Source organism: Grampus griseus, assembly GCF_964374135.1.
Source record: "Grampus griseus genome assembly, chromosome: 4".
NCBI lineage: Eukaryota > Metazoa > Chordata > Mammalia > Artiodactyla > Delphinidae > Grampus > Grampus griseus.
In genome coordinates, this window is record NC_138997.1 from 81,216,965 (window position 1) to 81,236,431 (window position 19,467).

Below are 19,467 nucleotides of genomic sequence, written 5' to 3' on the forward strand. Positions count from 1 at the left end.
CTTTAAAAAAAGTCCCATTCACACGTTCTTCATCTAGTATTATTGTATATTGCTGTAAAATTTAAAGCAGCGTAGAGTGTTCTCTCTTTTATCTGCCAAAGAAGTAGCTATGACAATTCCAGGTATTGTCTGCCATCTCCAAATAAGCCACTCGGAAAGGTAGGTCCCAAGGGTGCGGGTCCAGGGATCCGTCCCTCAGTCCCCACCCGGCTCGGGTCCCTAACACTGCGGGCAGTTGCCTAAGGCGTTCTCCGCCTCCAGCCACGCTGCAATCCTTGCTCCAGACACTGCGGCAGGTTCTCCTTGCACCGGAGGAGGACTCTCCAAACCCGGCCAGCTCTTTCTCCTGCCCTCGGGAATCCAGACGCCCTGGCAGCTCCTGGGCTCCAGCACCGAGACTGGGATGTTTGCCTTCACTCCCAATCGCCCCAAGTTTCTTCCCAGAAGGCCCGCGAAGCTGCTCCAAGTTTGCTCCGCCGGCGGGTGAGCGACAGCACGCCCCGTCCGAGGAGGGGGGCTGCTGGGGGCGCAGGCGGAGGGCGGGGAGGGGGAGGGGGAGAGCGCGGGGGGTGGGGGAACAGGAGGGGGAGGAGCGGGAGCGCGCGGCCTCTGCGCTACCTTTCTCCAAACAACGTTGCCACACGCGGAGGGAACTGAGATTTCTGGGGCTTTGGAGGGAATCGCGGGCGGGCGGGCGGGCGGCTGTTGGGGGACCACACAGGTGAGCCCCCGCCCGCGCCCTAACTGGGGCCGCGGCAGGCGCCGCCAGCCTCGCTCCCCGCACCCGCCGATCCGCACGGTGGCTCTCCCCAATCCCACACTTTCCACCGCTGAACCCGGGGGCCCCCTCCTCCTCCTCCACCCCAACCCCCGGCTGCCTGGAGCTGTTGCACTTTCCCAAGCTCAGGAGCGCCCCAACCTCCGCGCTGCACCCCCAACCCATTCACTGCGCGCCCCCCCTTGGGGGGAAAAAAAAGGAAACCGGACGAGCCGAAAAGGGGGGCAGCGGGAGTCGGGGCGAGAAGGAAAGGTGAGGGAGAGGGGACTTACTTTTCGAGGCGCGGTGCTGAGCGCTGCAGGCGAGAAATAAAGGCCCGGATCCGGGCTGCCTGGAAACCCGCGGATGCAGTGGTGTCAGCGCTCCAGTCCCGGCGGCGTTGGCGGTGGCGGCCGCAGGGGACGGGGACTGGCGCGCGTGCGGCGGGCGCGGCTCGGCTCGGTTCGGCGGGCGCTCGCGCTGCGCTCCAGCTCGGGCCCCGGCTCCGCGCGGCTCCGCTCCTGGCTCCCCTCTGGCTCCTGGCACCAACTCCGGGCAGTCACATGACGCCGGCGCCGCTCGCTCTGCGAGCCTCCCAGGGCTGGCGGGGTAAGTAGAGGCTGGGACCCGGGGTGGGAGGGTCAGGGAGGGGAGAGGGAGCCGCCGCGGCCGCCCGGGCTGGGCGGGTCCCCACCCACTTGGGTGGAGGCAGCCGCCGGAGGGGTCGGCCGAGTCACTAGCGCAAACACGCACCCCGCCCTGCGCCCTTCCCCCGCCACCCTCGCCTCCCGCGCCGCCTCCGCCCCGCCCCGCCCAGTCACCCGGGGACGGCCTGACAGACACTCATTATTCCCCGGAGCCGGGCGCCGCCCCGCCTGCCCAACCTGTCCCGCGAGGCGCGGTGCGGCCGTGGGGCTGGGCGTGCGCGGCCTCCGCCCTCCGCCCGGCCCCGCGCCCCCGCCCTGGAGCCCCCGCCCCGAAGTCCCCTCCCTGTAGCCCTCCGCCCGGGAGCCCATGGCCCCGCCCGGCCCGGACCCGCCGCCGCGCCGCCGCCCGAGCCCGGGGGGAAGGAAGGGCGGCGCTGGCCGCTCCGGGCGTCACAGCGCTGCAGCCCGCTGCGCCGCTTCCAAAACACACAGCCGGGCTCGCGGGCGAGCCGAGGCGGGGGACCCGGGACGGTCGGGGCCATCAATCAGCCGGCTCCGGCGGGAAGGGCGGCCCCGGGGCGTGGCGGGAAGGGCTGGGCCCCGCGCCCAGCGCGGCCCCTCCTGGGCCCAGCGCAGACAACTCTCTTAAAGAAAAAGCAGAAAAAGGCACCGCTGGTGAAGCAGCGGGTGGACGGGGGCGGATTCGGGAGAGAAAGAGCGGCGAGGAAAGGGAGGGCAGTTAGGGTGACTTAAACCCTAAAATGGTCCGGAGTTTCCAAGGTCGTTAGCCATCCTCTGGCGCGCTTTCTTTGTGCCCGGGGGCGCCGGGGCCCCCTTGTCGCCCGCTCCACGGGGGTGCGGCCCGGCAGGGTGGTGCCCCCACCTCCCGGGACTTTTCTTTGAAGGCCGGGAGACCCTCGAACAAACTTCCCACGGCCGGGCCTGCCGCTGGAGCGTAACGGCGACAGGCGCAGCGGCATTTGCTCAGCCAGGCCTGTCGGAAAACTTGGCAAAGTTCGGTCCAGATCCTCCCGCCCAGAGGGAGAACTCGGGGCGAGCTGAGGGCTCGGAGCGGCGACCTTTCCTTTCGTGTCGCCTCCCTGGGACCGAGCGCGAGCGTCCTCGGGGGAGTTCACAGGAGCCGGGAGGCGGAAACTCGCTTTCTGTCCCAGCCAGGCCCCTGGAAGGACTTTGGAGAGCTTGGTACCCAAGTTTAATGCTTTTCGAGTTTCTTTTTCAGCAGTACTAATGTAATAAAGAATGCAATAAAGAGAACAAAGGACAAATTGGTTCAATTGTTTTAGTCTTGTGCACTGTTTTAAAATGCCCCAGCTGCAGTCTATGGCTTGTTATTGCTTCAAGATGTTTTAAAGTCCCTTTAAGTTCACTATTCTCTCTTTGATGCTTCATCCAGGCATGGTACTACTTAAAACGTAGAGATAGAGTATATTCGGAGCCCCGGCATGTAACTACACAGTATTATAAAATTAGTACCGGGAAACCTCAAATAGTGAAATTGCTTGTTGTAAAAAAAAAATGCGTATACATAAAAGACCACGTGGAAAACACCCAGAATGGACACCGGTTTATGTGCCATCATACTGTCCCATAAGATTAATCTTTAAAATGTAAAGGGATGAGGTTGTTTGTTTGTTTGTTTGTTTTAGTGAATAAAGACAAATACAAGGGAAAAAGTTGGATTCGGGTCAATTACTAATTGCAACCCATTGATCACTGACACCGTTAAATGTCTGATTAGACGACTTAGCTGAGAAAAAACAACAACATATTAGTGATGACTGGTGAAATTGTTTTGCATTTCTGTGCCTCGCTCATAGTGGGGTCTCAAAAACTACAGGCTTCACTCAGGGGACACAGAGTAATGAAAACCTGAAGAGAAGATTGAAGTAGGTTTATCTGATAGGGAGGGGCTTTGATATGAAAGATGCGGGAGGGAGGAGAGAAGTCATAAAAAAGATTAATTAATGAACACAACTGTGTTCAGTGCCCTGTGGGAGACAGCTCAACATAACTTGTCCAAAAATGAATCCATCCAGTGAAGGACACCACCATCCCTCCAGGTGCCCCAACCAGAACTGCCTGAAGTCATCCTTAACTCCTCCCCCCTCCCTCGCTGGTCACAGTCCTGTGGTTCACTGAATCCCTGACCTCCTCAATCAACACCCACTCCTTGGCCACCACCCTGGCCCAGCCTATTGCCACAGTGTCTTGTTGGTCATCCTGTTTGCAGCGTGGCTGAAGTGTGGGTAAGGGATTGGAGCAAAGGATTAAGAATGCCTTTTTCTAAAATGCAAACCTAAACGTGTCAAACCCTTCAATGGCTTCTCTCTGGATAAAGTCCAAGAGTTTAGCCCCAATGTTGACCTGACCTTCACCTGTCATTATAAACTCATCTCTACCTGGGCTCCCCTCCCACTCTTTTCTCCAGCAACAATGAGCTTCTTTCCTTTGCTTTCCTCCAACTCTCTGTCTCCACCTCTGGCCCTTTGCACATGCTCATTTTTCTAGCTGGACTAGCCTCCTTGGCTTTCTCCCCAACTCCTGACCTCCACTCTCATTTCCCTAAATTCTATTCATCCTTTAAATGACATCTTCAATGAAATTTATCTTTTCTTACTACCATCCCTCACCCCACCTTTGGATGAGTGGAGGTGCTCCTTCTTGGTACCCTGATAGCACCCAGGCTTCACCTCTTTTTATTCTTTCTTGTAATTGACTCTTTACCTCTCTATGTCACTGAAATAGAAACTCTGTGAGGGCACGGACATTGTCTTTTTAGCAAAATTGTATCCTTATGGCTCAGATGTTCAATGAATGTTTGTAAAATGAGTAAGTGTGAACTATGAATTGAGAAGAAGTCATTCAGACCAAAAAGATGAGAGGGGGCTTCAGGGTGGCAAGTGGCCATAAACTGTACCTTTGAAATAGTGAGGGAGAGGGAAGAAGGAGTTCCCCTCACTGTTTTTAAGGAGATGGTACAAAGTGGTGTCTAGGTCTTCTTTTTATTCCTAATACTAGTACAGTGCGTGGCACAAGCTTTGGTACTGGATAAATCCATATATCCTGGGTAAATGAAATATCTCAAGCTTGGTCCTTCCAGTAGCTGCTTCACTGCTGCTCTTTGAGGATAGCAGGCTAGTCTGATTTAGGTTTGGTGCAGCATGTGCTCAGGGAAGGGTACCCCTCCCTGGAGCCAGCATCATTCCTCCCAACCAATCATTGCAATCGTTTTTGCTGGTGAGTGGAGAGAACCATGTCTATGTGACCTGGTTCTGGCCAGTGGGACCTGTAGGGAAGTGTGCTGGGGCTTATGGAAAATGTTTCTTCCTGATGAATGGAAACTCTTGTAAGGATAACCCCCCAGACCTGCTTTGGAAGTTATGTGAGGGTGTGATGCTTGAAGCTATGGCAGCCGTCTTGTAGTCATGAGGGGAAAGCAAGATTTCAGATTTCCATACAGATAGTTCTTTCTTTCAACATTAGTTTTCAGATCAAATATTACATCTTTAGGAATGACCACACAATCTAAAATATCCCTCCCTTCCTCATTCAATGTCTAGTTCTCCTTGCTTTTTTTTTTTTTTAACCTTTTCTCCCCATTATAACCTGGGCTCCATGAGAGCAAGGACACTGTCTTCTTCACTCCTTTTTGAATTATGACTTTTTCCAGGTATACGCCCAGGAGTGGATTCCTGGCTCATATGATAGTTCCATTTTTAGTTTTCGAAGGAACCTCCATACTGTTCTCCATAGTGGCTCCACCAATTTACAGTCCCACCAATAGTGTAGGAGGGTTTCCTTTTCTCTGCACCCTCTTGTCTTCTTCAATGCTGTTTCCCAAACTCCTGGAACAGTGTCTGGCAAATATAAGTTGTTCCAAAAATATTTGTTGATTAACAGATGACAACTAAACAATAACACTATGTTGAGATTGATTCAGAGCCTAGTGGATACAAGCCACTATAAACCTCCACTTTCTCTTTCAGGGCTTATATCACAGTTAGTTCCGTTTCAGGCAATCTCCTTCTGATACACAGACACATATTCTTGAGATTCTTTCTCCCTCCTCCACTCTCTTTCAGAGTTTTTCCATTCTTTCCCCAGGAAAGTTTCTCCTCCTTGTGTGATGATGGACTGAGTTATGAAGGCAGAAAATTGTCACGTGCTTGTGAAATTATGATCAACACAGACACATCTACCCTAAAGGAAAATGTATGTTTTTTTTCTCCTTTCTTTTTCTTCCAGCTTTATTGAGATGTTATTGATCTATAACATATGTAATTTTAAGGTGTACAATATGATGATTAGATACACATATATATTGCAAAGTGATAACCACAATAAAGTTAGTTAACACCTCCATCCCCTCACGTAATTACTTTTTTTTTTTCTGGTGGTAATAAAATTTAAGATCTACTCTTAACAACTTCTTTCAAGTATAGAATACAATTTGTTTATTATATACATGATGCTGTACATTAGATTCCCAGACCTTATTCATCTTCTAGCTGGAAGTTTGTATCCTTTGACCAGCTTCTCCCCATTTCCCTCACCTCCCAGTTTCAGGCAACCACCATTCTACTGTTTCTATGAATTTGGCTTTTTCAGATTTCACATGTAAGTGAGACCATACAGTATTTGTCTTTCTCTGTCTGACATTTCACTTAGGATAATGCCCTTGAAGTCCATCCATGTTGTTGCAAAAGGCAGGATTTCCTTCTTTTTTAATGGCTGAGTGATAGTCCAGTGTGTGCGTGTGTGTGTATCACATTTTCTTTACCCATTCATCTGTTGAGGGACACTTGGGTTGTTTCCATACCTTACCTATTATAAATAATGCAGCAATGAACATGGGAGTACAAATACCTCTTTGAGATAGTGATTTCATTTCCTTTGGATATGTACCCAGAAATGAGATTGCTGTATAATACGGTCGTTCTATCTTTAGTTTTCTGAGGAACCTCCACACTGATTTCCATAGTGGCTGTATCAATTTATATTCTCAAGAAGAGTACACAAGGGTTCCCTTTTCTCTAATCCTCACCAACACTTGTTATTCTTGTGTTTTTGATAATAGCCATTCTAACAGATGTGAGGTGGTATCTCACTGTGATTTTGATTAGCAGTTCCCTGATGATTAGTGATGTCAAGCACCTTTTCATGCACTTGTTGGCCATTTGTATGTCCTCTTTGGAAAAAATGTTTATTTAAGTACTTTGCCCATTTTTAAAACTATTTTTTGTTTGTTTTTGTTTTTTACTGTCGAGTTATATGAGTTCCTTATTCAATTTGGATATTAACCCCTCATCAAATAGATGGTTTGCAAATATTTTCTCCCCTTCCATAGGTTGCTTTTTCATTTTGTTGATGGTTTCCTTTGCTGTACGGAAGCCTTTTAGTTTGATGTAATCCCACTTGTTAATTTTTTCTTTTGTTCTTTGTGCTTTTGGTGTCATAGCCAAAAAATTGTTGCCAAGACCAACGTCAAGGAGATTTTTCCTTATGTTTTCTTTGAGTAGTTTTATGTTTTTATGTCTTACATTTAAGTCTTTAATCCATTCAGAGTTAACTTTTGTGTGTAGTGTAAGATAGGGGTCCAGTCTATTCTTTTGCATGTGAATATCCAGTTTTCCTAATACCATTTTTATTAAAGAGACTGTCATTTTCCCACTGAGTATTCTTGACTCCTTTATCAAATATCACTGTCTATCTACATGTGGATTTATTTCTGGGCTCTCAATTCTGTTCCATTGTTCTACGTGTCTGTTTCTATGCTGGTACCATACTGTTTTGATTATTATAGCTTTGTAACATAGTTTTGAAATCAGGAATTGTGATGCCTCCAACTTTACTCTTTCTCAGAATTGCAAAGCCACATGTTTTGAAGTAAAATTAGAAATGCTAGACTAAGGGTCACCCATCTCAAAAGCATTACAAAGGGTGCAGAGATTCTCTTTAGCATCTCTACAAGTTTTCACTAATATTATCCATCCATCCATCCAACCAGCCATCCAATTTAGGATTGCCAGGAAATACTGAGGTTGAGTTAGGTGACCATGACTTTTAATAAAGATCAAAATGGTATGTGTCCTGCACACCCAACCCAGGAGCTCTCATTATTTCTAATGCAGGTGGACAATTGAAATTGTCCTGGATTATGTTTGACAGAACAATGCAATTGAAGGACAGTAGTACAAAAATAGTTGAAATGTTGGATATTGGAATCTGAGCTGGAGAGCTAAAACAGAAGGACACTCTAGAGATCTGGGCAAAGGATCAGTGAACTGGACATTTCAAGTAGGTCGGAGAATGGGTGTGTTGGGAATAATGTAATGAATGACCTGGAAGGTTAGAAGGTGAGTTCCCAGAGAGTGGGGATATATGAGTTTAACATTTAAAGGAGATGCATGCTATCCCCAGGGGTAGCATGGTTCAGGGTGTGCCTGTGGGTGTGGGAGAAGAGATGGGTGGAGAATATCCCTGAAAATGAGGAGACGAAGGAACAGAACGAATGGGGTATTAAATGTGGTTCCATGTGGATGCTGAAATTACTCATAATTTTGTCCAGATTGGGGAATCAAGAGTAAGACCTAGGTCCTCAGGCCACATCTTGATTTCCCAAGAGACTGGTGAATGATAGCAACCAGGAGAGAATGATTAGATATATCCTCCTTTTTGTATAGTGAAATCTGCTTTCCTTGAATCATGATTATTCAAGTTAAAAATAATCACTTGTATTTAGTTGTTTTTATTGGTTATTGTACTAGTAAAATATATCAATAGTTTTATTTTCTACTTTTTATTGCAAATATACTATTTCTGCTTCACTGAGTGTTCAGATTGGCTTTGGGGGACTTATCAGGGATCTTAAACATTATTTATAACATTTATTTCAAAGGGAAATGAATTGTAATTCCCAAGTCAATGACCTACACATATAAAAATGGAGAATGTAACTTATTTCTAAGTTGTAACTTATTTCTAAGAGAATGGGAGACCCACAAAGTAAGATAAAGTACCTCCCATCTTTCAGCTTGTTTTGCAATGAGCCTTACTCGTTATGTTTCCAAACCTCTCCTCTATATTATGGAAAATGTATTGGCATTTAAATCCTGGATTTGGGTTAGTTTGGTAAGTACTGGTTGAATATTTGCCATAGGTCTGGGGTGGGTGTAGGAGTGCAAGAAATATGTATATGATCCCTGTGTTCAAGAGATTTGAAAGAATATATATATTTGCTTAATTAATTATTACACAATGCAGAATATAATGAGCCAAATTTAGAAAAGAACCCTTATATGGGTGTTAAAAGGATAAAAAGGTAAACTGATTCATTCAAAAACTACGAGTATTCTTGTGCAGTTTGGGCCTTGTCTTCAAGGAGTTTATAGGTTTGCAAAAGAAATCACATTGGTCAGGAAAATCCCCAAAATCTTCATGGAGGAGGTGATAAACAGTGACAGAACTTCACTGCTGGAGGGAGAGGGGGCTCCACACTGCATTTTGGAGTCTGGAGAGGAGCCCAGGGGCCCAGGATTTGGTGGTGGAGGGGTGGACGAACCACGTGGTATAAGGCAAGCTAGGAAAGGTCAGCTGAGGCTGTGCTGGGGGGAAAATGCAATGCCAAAGAGATGCAATTTTTTCCAGCAGACTTTGGGAAACCGTGGAAGGTTTCTGAACAAGTGAGATGCATGATAGCATATAAAATGACATTAAATATAAATAACTCTAATGGAAAGTTCCACCAGTGCAGTGCAGGAGGCAGCAACTATGGCGCGTGTGCCGTGGGGAGAAACACATATATATGTGTGTGTGCGCACACCATCTCTTTCACTCGAAACACACACACACACACACACACACACACACACACACACACACACACTCACACATCTTCCCTCTTCAGTAACTAAGCCAGCAGAGGGATGTTGTGCGAATTATACCCTAGGGAAGTGGCCTCGCTGCCTTCCTTTTTCAGCTGATTCCAAGTGTGTAGCATGCTTACCTCCAAATCCTGAACTGTGACATGTGAAGCGTTTCCCTCTGTGTAAAAGCCCAGTTGCACCAGTTTCCCTGGTACTTACTGGGGAAGAAGGCTTCAACTTTCATTCCTTAGCTTCCCAATCTGGCAAGCCTGTCCACACTCACAAGTGCCTTACAAGTTTGCTGATACGTCTAGAAAAATAATAAGCATATGGTGGGATCACATGAACAGTAGAGAATTCTTCATTGCCCTTGTAATAGAAGAAGATTTGCTAACAGCAGACAATATTGAAATCATAATAATGTAATAGCAAAGTGATAAGAGTGAAGGTGATTTTTTTTTTTTTTTTTTTTGCCATTCAATGCTCTTATGTGCCTTTTTTTCTTTAGTGGGCGTATATTACTTTTGTTATAAGAAGTGTGCTTCTTTAAATAGCTAAGAAAGTAATGTGCACGCTGTGTGTAATTAAATGTAGGGCCTGAAGCACAGTTTTACAAGGTGGCCCCTTGAAGGCACCCGGAGTCAGAGGTGTGGTTCTGCGCCTGTGAGTTTTGAGGTGGGGGGGCGTATGGGGGGCTGTGGGTGGAAAGGGAGGGGCTCTAGGAGGTGAGGTCGCGGGACAGGGTGACCATCTTCCTTTATTGATTGTTTGGCTTTTTAACTGCTGCTTGAATCTGTGCACGTTCTTGGAACTGAGATTCTTCCTCAAAATAGCGTGTATTTGCTTTAAAAGCGACTCCAAAGAGAAAAAGTTAAAAAACAAAACAAAACCGAAAAACCAGAAAACCCAGCACACTGGACTGAATAGAGCCAAAGTTCCTATTTCTCAAGAGACAGAAATATACTTCCCAGAGCACAAGGTCCACCCACCCTCTCCCCGTGGTCTTTCGCCAGGATCTGTTGATTCAACGGGAAACAGGAGTGTCAGCAGTTGTGCTGAATGTGAATATGTGGGAGATTACCTTCGCCTCCCCAAGCACCATTAATACAGGGGGGCTTGTCGTCCCAGCCAGCAGGGGCTAGCTTCTCTCAGGTTTCTTTAAGCTACATTTGTTTGTCTGTTATTATTCTTAAAGTTTTCTGGGTAACTATAAGCAACAGACCTTGTTAGTTCCTCTTCAGATTGCCCACTACTCCCCACCCTTATTTCTCACCTCCTGGCATCCTGTTTGTCTCCCTGACTCTGTCCCCCAGCCCATCCCCACCCCAACTCAGCTACCGGCCCTTTTAGCCATGTTTTTCTTCTCTTGGTTAGTTACTTTTAAATTTCTATTTTTATGTGTTCTCATACCAAAGAAGGCACGGCATATATTCAATTTTTAATTCACTGACTTGTGCTTTCTTCTATCATGAACACCTCTAAATTATGTCTCAGTGTGTATTCCAGTGTTTGCCTCCCTCCACCCCTTTTCTTGAAGACACTGTATTTTCAGGAGGGGATAAAAAGGAAATATGGGGGAACTTTGAACTATGTACAGTACTTTTTGGGTGATCTTTGCCTATTTAAAGTTACTCAGTTATGATATGGACAAGAAAGATCTACAATGTATACTGTGTTTATGCTATCAGTATAATCTTTAGTTTATTAGATTTTAAAGAATATTTTAGCCAGTCAGCAGTTTTACATGAGCTGTTTAGACTTACATTTCAATTTTGTTCATTATCGTTGCAAATGGATCTGTTACTTAATGAACATTATGGATTCTAGCACCTCTTAAGTTTAGCAGGTTTATGAGAAATATTTAAAAAATTTTTTGGAATACCATCATAAAAGAAGTCATCAGTACCACTGAATATACAATTCTGCCTAGTAGTCACAGTATCTTCATAGAAAATTCACTTTCTAAAAAAAAGAGGGAAACACTTTCAAAACTCATTGAATACAATTTTTGCTACACAGTAATTTATGTAACCAATTTCCTTTTCTGTGCTGGAGATAAGAAATATAAAGATTCAAAAGAAGCTGAAATTAACAATGGTGGAATCCTAAACTCATTTCTCTTAGTATTTTGTGGCTGTCAGAAAAATGAAGATTTCCCCCAGGCTCACACAAGTTTTTCTCCTTTCCCATTTGTGCGTTTACTTGGCACAATTTTCAAATAAAATTCACTGTATTTCACTTAGTCCTGAGAAGATGAGGGCATTTTAGAGAAGTTCCCAAGATTCAGGAGGATACAGGAAAGGCCTTTTTTTAATATATATGTAATTTTGGCTGCTTTGGGTCTTCCTTGCTCCGCGTGGGCTTTCTCTAGTTGCAGTGAGCAGGGGCTACTCTTCGTTTGGTGTGTGGGCTTCTCATTGTGGTGGCTTCTCTTGTTGCCCAGGCTCCAGGCATGCGGGCTTCAGTAGTCGCAGCACATGGGCTCAGTAGTTGCGGCATGCGGGCCCTAGAGCGTGCGGGCTTCAGTAGTTGTGTAGTGTGGGCTCAGTAGTTGTGGCACACGGGCTTAGTTGCTCCGCGGCATGTGGGCTCTTCCCGGACCAGGGATCGAACCCTTGTCCTCTGACTAGGCAGGCAGATTCTTAACCACTGCGCCACCAGAAATTCCCAGGAAATGTCTTGATGAGGATTTATTTACCATGTTTCAGGAGAGATACTGTTGGTAGAATCTGTTTGCTTTCCCTCACCAAATATCTCGAGGTGTTCCCCATTCTGCTGCATTTGAAAGAACCTTTCCAAAGTCCAGTCCTTGATACTTTGCGGTTTTGATTAGGTGGTAGTGCTATCAAATGAGTAGTGCTATTTGTATGACAAAATTTGTCATACTTCTTAATGTATTCCCTTTGACTTTCTTCTGTACTTGAAGCAAAAGTACCTTTAGATTCTTTAAAAAAAAAAGAGTTAATTTAATCTAGACCATTTGGTACAGATGACCCGACAAAGATGTATTGTCTAATTCAGACACAGTGATTGCTATGCCTGATGCCCTCCCTAATAACACTGTTGATTATGTTATTTCAATTCTAGATAGCAATCTTTCTATTCTATAGTCTTTAGAAACTAAAGAAGGAAGGCAAAGTTTGTTTATCTTATTTTAAAGAAAACCTTTCCTGTATCATTTTTTTTAAATAAAATGTGTATAATTCAAATTTTCTTTTTGAATCTAAAAAAGGCATCTTTCAAAAATTAAAGAAAAATTGCTTTTATCAGTAGAATTACCTCCCTCCTCAGCTCCCCGTGCAGTTTATACTTCTAGTTAGCTTGCACTCCAGTAGTTATTCGTAAGCTGATTGGGGTAAGGGCTTTATCTTTTTATAGTTCCTGTCTCAACTCTTTATACTTAATGGACAATTCTATATTATTCCAACAACTAATTTCCTTGACCACGTAAATGATCTTTTCCATTTGAATTTATTTATCTATAAAAGGATGTCCACAGTCTGATTTATGTAGTATTGATTTGTATTTTGATATTTTATACCTTATTCCGTATCACTTGCTTTAGTATTTCTGAGTTATACTCCTGAAAATATAAACTTTACTCAAAATAGTGTTATTAGAGTCTAATTTCCCAAGGGGAATATTATAATTAAATATTTTATTCAAACTATTATCAATAAAAATTCCATTCAACATGTCCTCTTACATCACATAAAAATGGAGAGAAAGTTAGACTGGGGATTCAATGAGGAGCACATTAAAATAGTCAAAGACGGTGATATCCACACTTACCTGTGAGGTTAGGACCCTCCTTTCTCCAGTTATCTTGTTTATCATTATTGTTTGGATCCAATTAAATGAAAAGAAACATAACAACAGGATTTTTTTAAAGGTCATATGAAGATGAGATCAAATGGTCAGAAAACAAACTGAGGAATATCACACTTATTTTTCCTAAAGTTTTTGCATTAAATCAAGAGGAAAGACTTTTCCTTACACTGAGTCATGTTTCATATCAGGAAAATCAGAAAAAGGACTGATAGTAAAAAAAAAAGAGTAATTAATTCTATGCAGTATTTCTTTTGCCTATGATTGCATAAACACACTCTAGCTTGTTTGCCAAGCCCACAGAGGCAGAGATCAAACGTATTTCTGCACCCTGCTGCTGATTTGGTTATCTGCGGTGTCTAGTCAATCAAAAAAATAAAACAAAAAACAAAAAACCAGCCAAAGGAAAGAATAGTAAGAATCCTTGAAAAGGAAACTCCCAGCATTAGTCAAATAGACATTATTCAAAAATAGGGCCTGATGTATGTTTATTAGAATGATGTTAATGGCGACATTAACAGCACCACGGCTCTGTAATTGCAATTCTCCATTTCCCACTTTTAGTAGGACTTGTGCCCAAGTTGTAAAAGAGATTTGGATTTGCCAGTGCCTTTCCTGACTCTTTGGACTCAGGGCTGGGGTTCGGCGTAACTGCTGACTATGCCGTTTTCCAATGACATAATTTTATAATCTACAATATTTGCTGGACCTCTACTTAGATAGGGGTAGAATTAAGTAATTTACAACATCCCTGTCCTCAGAGACCTTTCAATCTAAAATGGAAACCAGAAAGATATCTTCACCCAAAGATAACCGATGGTATGAGGAAGTAGATGATATGTTTTTTTAAAAAGTAGTCCAAATAAATAAATAAATATCTGAAGCCAAATAAGCCTTGGCTTCAGAGGGTCAGCAAAGGCTTCATGTGGGAGGAGGGATTTGAGTTGAGCCTGGTGTATCTGGAACAGATGCAGAGACCACAGTGGTTCCAGCAAAGTGTGGAAGACTTGGAGAAAAGAGGTTGGAAAAGCAAGTGAGAGCTGTATGTACGGTGCTTCAATTTAGGTCAAGGGGTAGGGACATCAAACAGTTGGCAACTGATTCTACCAAAGCTGGATTTTCCCAGACCAGCTTGAATTTCATGACATTTGCCCTCTTCAATTGAGGTGATTGTCAAGTGTGATTTAATATTGAAAGTTTTACACTGCTTACATAAATATACTTACAGAAGTTTTTTTTTCAACCTATGTCCTGATTTGGTATTTGGGAAATAGCATCATTTATTCAGTCTTCAAATATTTGCTAAATATCTTGTGCCAAGTACAGGACTGGACATTTATGTAATAGTTCAACAATTACTAGGCGCTTGCTCTGTGTCAGGCTCTGTTCTAAGCACTCAGGGTACATCACTGAACAAAAAGAAAAGAAAAACCTCTGCTTTCATGGAGCTTTCATTCCAGTCGTATATTAGTTTGCTAGGAATGCCACAGACTAAGTGTCTTAAACAACAGAAGTTTATTTTTTCACATATCTGGAGGCTAGAAATCTGAGATGAAGTGGTCCGCAGAATTGGTTCCTTGTTAGGGCCGTGACGGCAGGATCTGTTCCAGACCTGGATCCTTGGCTTGTAAGATGGTCTCTCCCTATGTCTTCACATTGTCTTCCCTCTGTACTTGTCTGTGTCCAGATTTCCTCTTCTTATAAGGACACCAGACATATTGGATTAGGGCCTACCCTAATCCTCATTTTAACTTAATTACTCCATTAAAGACCCTATCTCCAAATATGGTCATATTCTGAGGTATTGGATGTTAGGACTTCAACATATGGATTTGGCCAAGGGGGTGGGCATGGGACACAATTCAGCCCATAATAGGTGGGCATCGATGACAGAGCAGTGAATGAAGCCTAGAACTCAGGTGGTCCTGGTTACAGTGTGCCAGGCACTGTACCTGGCACACTCATAGGCATCATTGCATTTAGTGCTATAACCAGCCTGTGAAGTAAGTATTGCTGACCCCACTTTATAATGAGGAAACTGAGGGCAGACCACATTTAGTTCGTATGGGGGTTTGCTTTAGTGATACTGTGTTTAATGTTTTCACTGGATTGAAACCTTGGCAATGGAAAGTGAGCCACAGCTAAATGTATAGAGCATATATTTAGGGCTAGTTCAGATTTAGAACTGACAATTTCTAGTTGTTAGTATAGAGGGTGGAGGTTTTTTTTTTTTTACATTTGGTTCTAAGAATAAAACAAAAGATAGGAGTAATCTTTGACAATTTTCTCTCTGAAGATAGTTCAATATGTTGTATTATGTGATAACATTATATATAATAATATATTTATTATAACTAAAATATAAATAATATATTTATTATAAATAAATGTAATTATTTATAATGAATATATAATTATCTAGTATATAAATTCTACAGTTTACATAGCAATGATCATTTTCCTTTTGATTATATAGGTTTAAATGAAGTTATAGATCCTTTCTAACCTTTACCCTTGATTTATGTCCAGACTAGCAAACCTGCCTTGGCACTGCCTCTATGGAGGGAATCCTCCTCATATTATCTGTTTTGCCTGTTGAACTAACCTTGCTGCTCCTCTGGTGGACAGATTCAGGTTCAGCAAAATTATGGAGGACCAACCATCATGTGGGAGGCCACTTCACATAAATCCATGCTTCTCATAAATATGGAAAACCAAAGGATAATACAAGGCATTTTTTATGAGCATCCATTTTGTTCAATTATTTTATGGGAAAAAATTTAAGTAAATTAGCAGTGAACAATTTAAAACATAATTTAAATACTGAAACAATATAGGTATATATTATAGTATAAAATATAAACTTTCAAGATGAAACCTATTTCAAAAAAGTTGCTTTTGTTTTGAGTGTGCCTTCAGTTCAACAGAGATGTGAACTACAACCCCCACCCCACTTCCCTGAGGGGTTCTTGGGAGAAAACCTTTGAGAAGTTCTGAATAATTTCTTCATTGAAGCTTCATAACAACCATGTGAGGTGTATTATCCTCATTTGAGAGATCAGAAGCTTGGATAAGTTATCTTGCCCTAATTAAGACAACAAGTAAACAACAGAGGCAGGTGTTAAACTCAGACTTTATGATTCCAATTCCAAGGCATTTTTAAAATTTTTATTTTATTTTTCAATTTAAAGTATAATTGATTTACAATGCTGTGTTAGTTTCAGGTGTACAGTAATATATATATATATATTATTTTTCAGATTCTTTTCCATTATAGGTTATTACAAGATATTAAATATAGTTCCCTGTGCTATACAGTAGGTCCTTGTTAGTTATCTATTTTATATATAGTAGTGTGTATCTGTTAATCCCAAACTCCTAATTTATCCTCCCCTCTTCCCATTTGGTAACCATAAGTTTGTCTTCTATGTCTGTGAGTTTGTTTCTGTTTTGTAAATAAATTCACTTGTATCAGTTTTTTTAGATTCCATGTATAAGTGATATCATATGGTATTTATCCTTCTCTGTCTGATTTCACTTAGTATGGTAATCTCTAGGTCTATCCATGTTGCTGCAAATGGCATTATTTCATTCTCTTTATGGCTAAGTAATATTCCATTGTATGTATGTATCACATCTTTATCCATTCATCTGTCGATGTACATGTAGGTTGCTTCTGTGTCTTGGCTATTTCCAGGGCATTTTATATTGCACTACAGCCATTCCTTGAATTAATAGGCCTCAATCCTCATGAGGCTGGATAAGCCTCACAGCTTTGCATTTCCCCATGTCCCAACCTCATTCGCTCATGGATTCATGCACTTATTTGTGCATTTAGTCAACAAATATTTATTGGGAGCTTCACATGTGCCAAGCTTTATGCTGGGCCCTAAAGACAGAGTAGTTAGCAAAAAAAGGCATAGTTCTTTCCCTCAGGGAGCCTATAGTCTAGTGGGGAACAGATATTAAACAAATAATTGCCAAAAATATTGTTTACAAACTGTGGTAAGTGTTATAAAGGAAAAATATAGAATGCCAAGAGAGGAAAAAATGGATGATTTAATTTAGATTAATAGTCAGAAAAGCCCTCTTTAAGAAAGTCACCTTTAACTTGTGGTCTTACACATGAGTTAGCTAGAGGAAAACTTATCTGCACTTTAAATAGTTACAAATTGACATCCTACAAAATCCAACACTATAATTCCCTCTATCTTCATTATTCCTTCTTTGTCTGTAATAAGACTGAATTCTCACCCTCAGCCATCAATTTATCCTTTTCTATTATATTCTTCTGACTGTCCATCCATCCATCCATCATCCATCCATCCATCCACCCACCCATCCATCCATCCACCCAATCTTCATTGAACATCTACAATGTCCCCGGCACTATTGTGCCCCCAATCCTTTACTTTTCCGTCTTCTCTCTCCTCTCCTTTTCTCTCCTTTGACTGCTTTAACCTTCTGCCCCTTTATTTGATTCTTGGATAACCTATTTTTGACCCACATCTTCAGTGTTATACCCTTCCCAGTCCTTTCTGTCACTCCTCTCCCCTTTGGCTAAACTATCACTTCTCATCTTATTTTCAACAAATAGATTGTTTCCCCACATTTTTCTGAAAATTTTCTAATCAGGTACAAAAAAATTGTACCTAATTTTCTAATCAGGTACAAAAAAATTAATCATACATTCTTTTTGTGTGTTTGTGGCCAGCTAATTAGAATTTCATCCCTTAATAAAGAGATGCTGCTAATATAAAACAACCCCCTTTTTTCATCTATCTATATATCTATCTATATCTATCACCTATTTATATTTTGGATCATTTCTTTCTTTTTAATTATAAACTCCCGGAGATAGTTATATCTGTTTAATTTAATACAGCATCTGGAACTTATGGCAATTACTTCTTAAACTTTTAAGAGTCACATCTTTGGGGGTCTACTAATGTGTCTGTTGTACCTCTGATATAAATGGAGAAATGAATTCAGAAATGTACAGCCCAAGATTAACCTGCTTTCAGATTCTCCTATAAAATTATCTGTGTCCTTTCTGTCACAACCTGGACATGCGAAATCCAGGTCAGCAAAAATATAGTGTATCATCAACTACTTAGGCAAATCCACCAGGAAAGGATCTACCTTACCCCTCTGTTTCCACACAAGTCAGTTAAATCCAACAAATGTCCTTTGGAAAGTCTGAAGGGCTAGGGTACACTATCTAGAAAATTCCACCTATCAAAAGATAAGTAGAGGGGATTTCCCCTTCAAGGCATGGTGGAATAACAATGACCAGACTTAACTGCCCACTGTAAATAATTAGAAAGTTAGATAAAATATGAAACACTGACTTTCAGACATTGGACAACAGTCTGCATAGGACTGTGATCCTTGAGAGAAGAGAACCATAGTGAGCTTGATAATTGCCCTGGCTTTCTGCCTGGAAGCAATTTCTAGACTGTAGATCCAAACAGATCCTGGCAGCCTTGCTGAGTTGATGAGATGGAGGTTGGAGTTTTGGGAGTCTGTAGTAAGGCAGAATTTTGGGAAGGAGGGAGCTATGCAGAAAAAGAGCTCCAGGAACATGTAGTGTAGGGATGTCTTGTGTTTTTGTTGAATACCAAGACACAAATGTATAGAATGACACTCCACAAGGCTGGGCAGAAAAGACTGATGAATTTTAAACTGAATAAATCCCAGGGCACTCATGAAGTGAGAAAATGTTCGGAGTTTGACTAGCCAAAGGGGTGAGTCCTTGTTCATCCTTGGAACATCCAGTGGAGACTCTAAAGTAATCATACATTAGTAGTGAGTCTGAACTATCCTTGGAGGGAAAGATCCTCTAGAACAGTGTTGGAAATATTTTCTTAAATTTACAGATAGCAAATATTTTTGGCTTGTGGGTCATATGGTCTCCATCACAGCTAGTCAGTTCTGTCACTATTGTGTGAAGGCAGCCACAGACAATACATAAGTGAATGGGTGTGGCTGTGTTCCAATAAAACTTTATTAACAAAAACAGGTGGCCAGCCTATGGGCTGTAGTTTGACCGCTGCTCTAGACTAGCACTGACCAATAGAAATATAATGCAAACCATATATGTAATTTTAAATGTCTGGTAACCACAATAAAAAAAGTAAAAATAAATAGGTAAAATTAATTTTAATAATATATTTTATTTAACCCAGTATATCTAAAATATTATCAATTCAACATGTAATCAATATAAAATTATTAATGAAAATGTTTGCATTCTTTTTTTCATACTAAATCTTCAAAATCTGTTGTGTATTTTATACCTATATCACATATTAATTCAGATTAGTAATATTTCAATAGCCATATAGTG

General features: G+C 42.3%; 1 protein-coding gene and 1 long non-coding RNA gene across 2 annotated transcripts in view; one reads left to right on the top strand and one right to left on the bottom strand.

The window, feature by feature from the left end:
* The window catches only part of KLF3 (KLF transcription factor 3), a 36,773-nt gene extending 35,351 nt beyond the window's left edge, over positions 1–1,422 (bottom strand). The window contains exon 1 of the mRNA XM_082652731.1: positions 1,051–1,422. The gene's annotated coding sequence lies outside the window, so the exon portion shown is untranslated. The remainder of the gene's footprint in view (positions 1–1,050) is intronic.
* LOC309821445 overlaps positions 1,258–19,467 on the top strand; it is a 30,643-nt gene continuing 12,433 nt past the window's right edge. Inside the window, exons 1-2 of the long non-coding RNA XR_014296614.1 lie at positions 1,258–1,366; positions 5,530–5,637. This is a non-coding gene — a long non-coding RNA (uncharacterized lncRNA). The remainder of the gene's footprint in view (positions 1,367–5,529; positions 5,638–19,467) is intronic.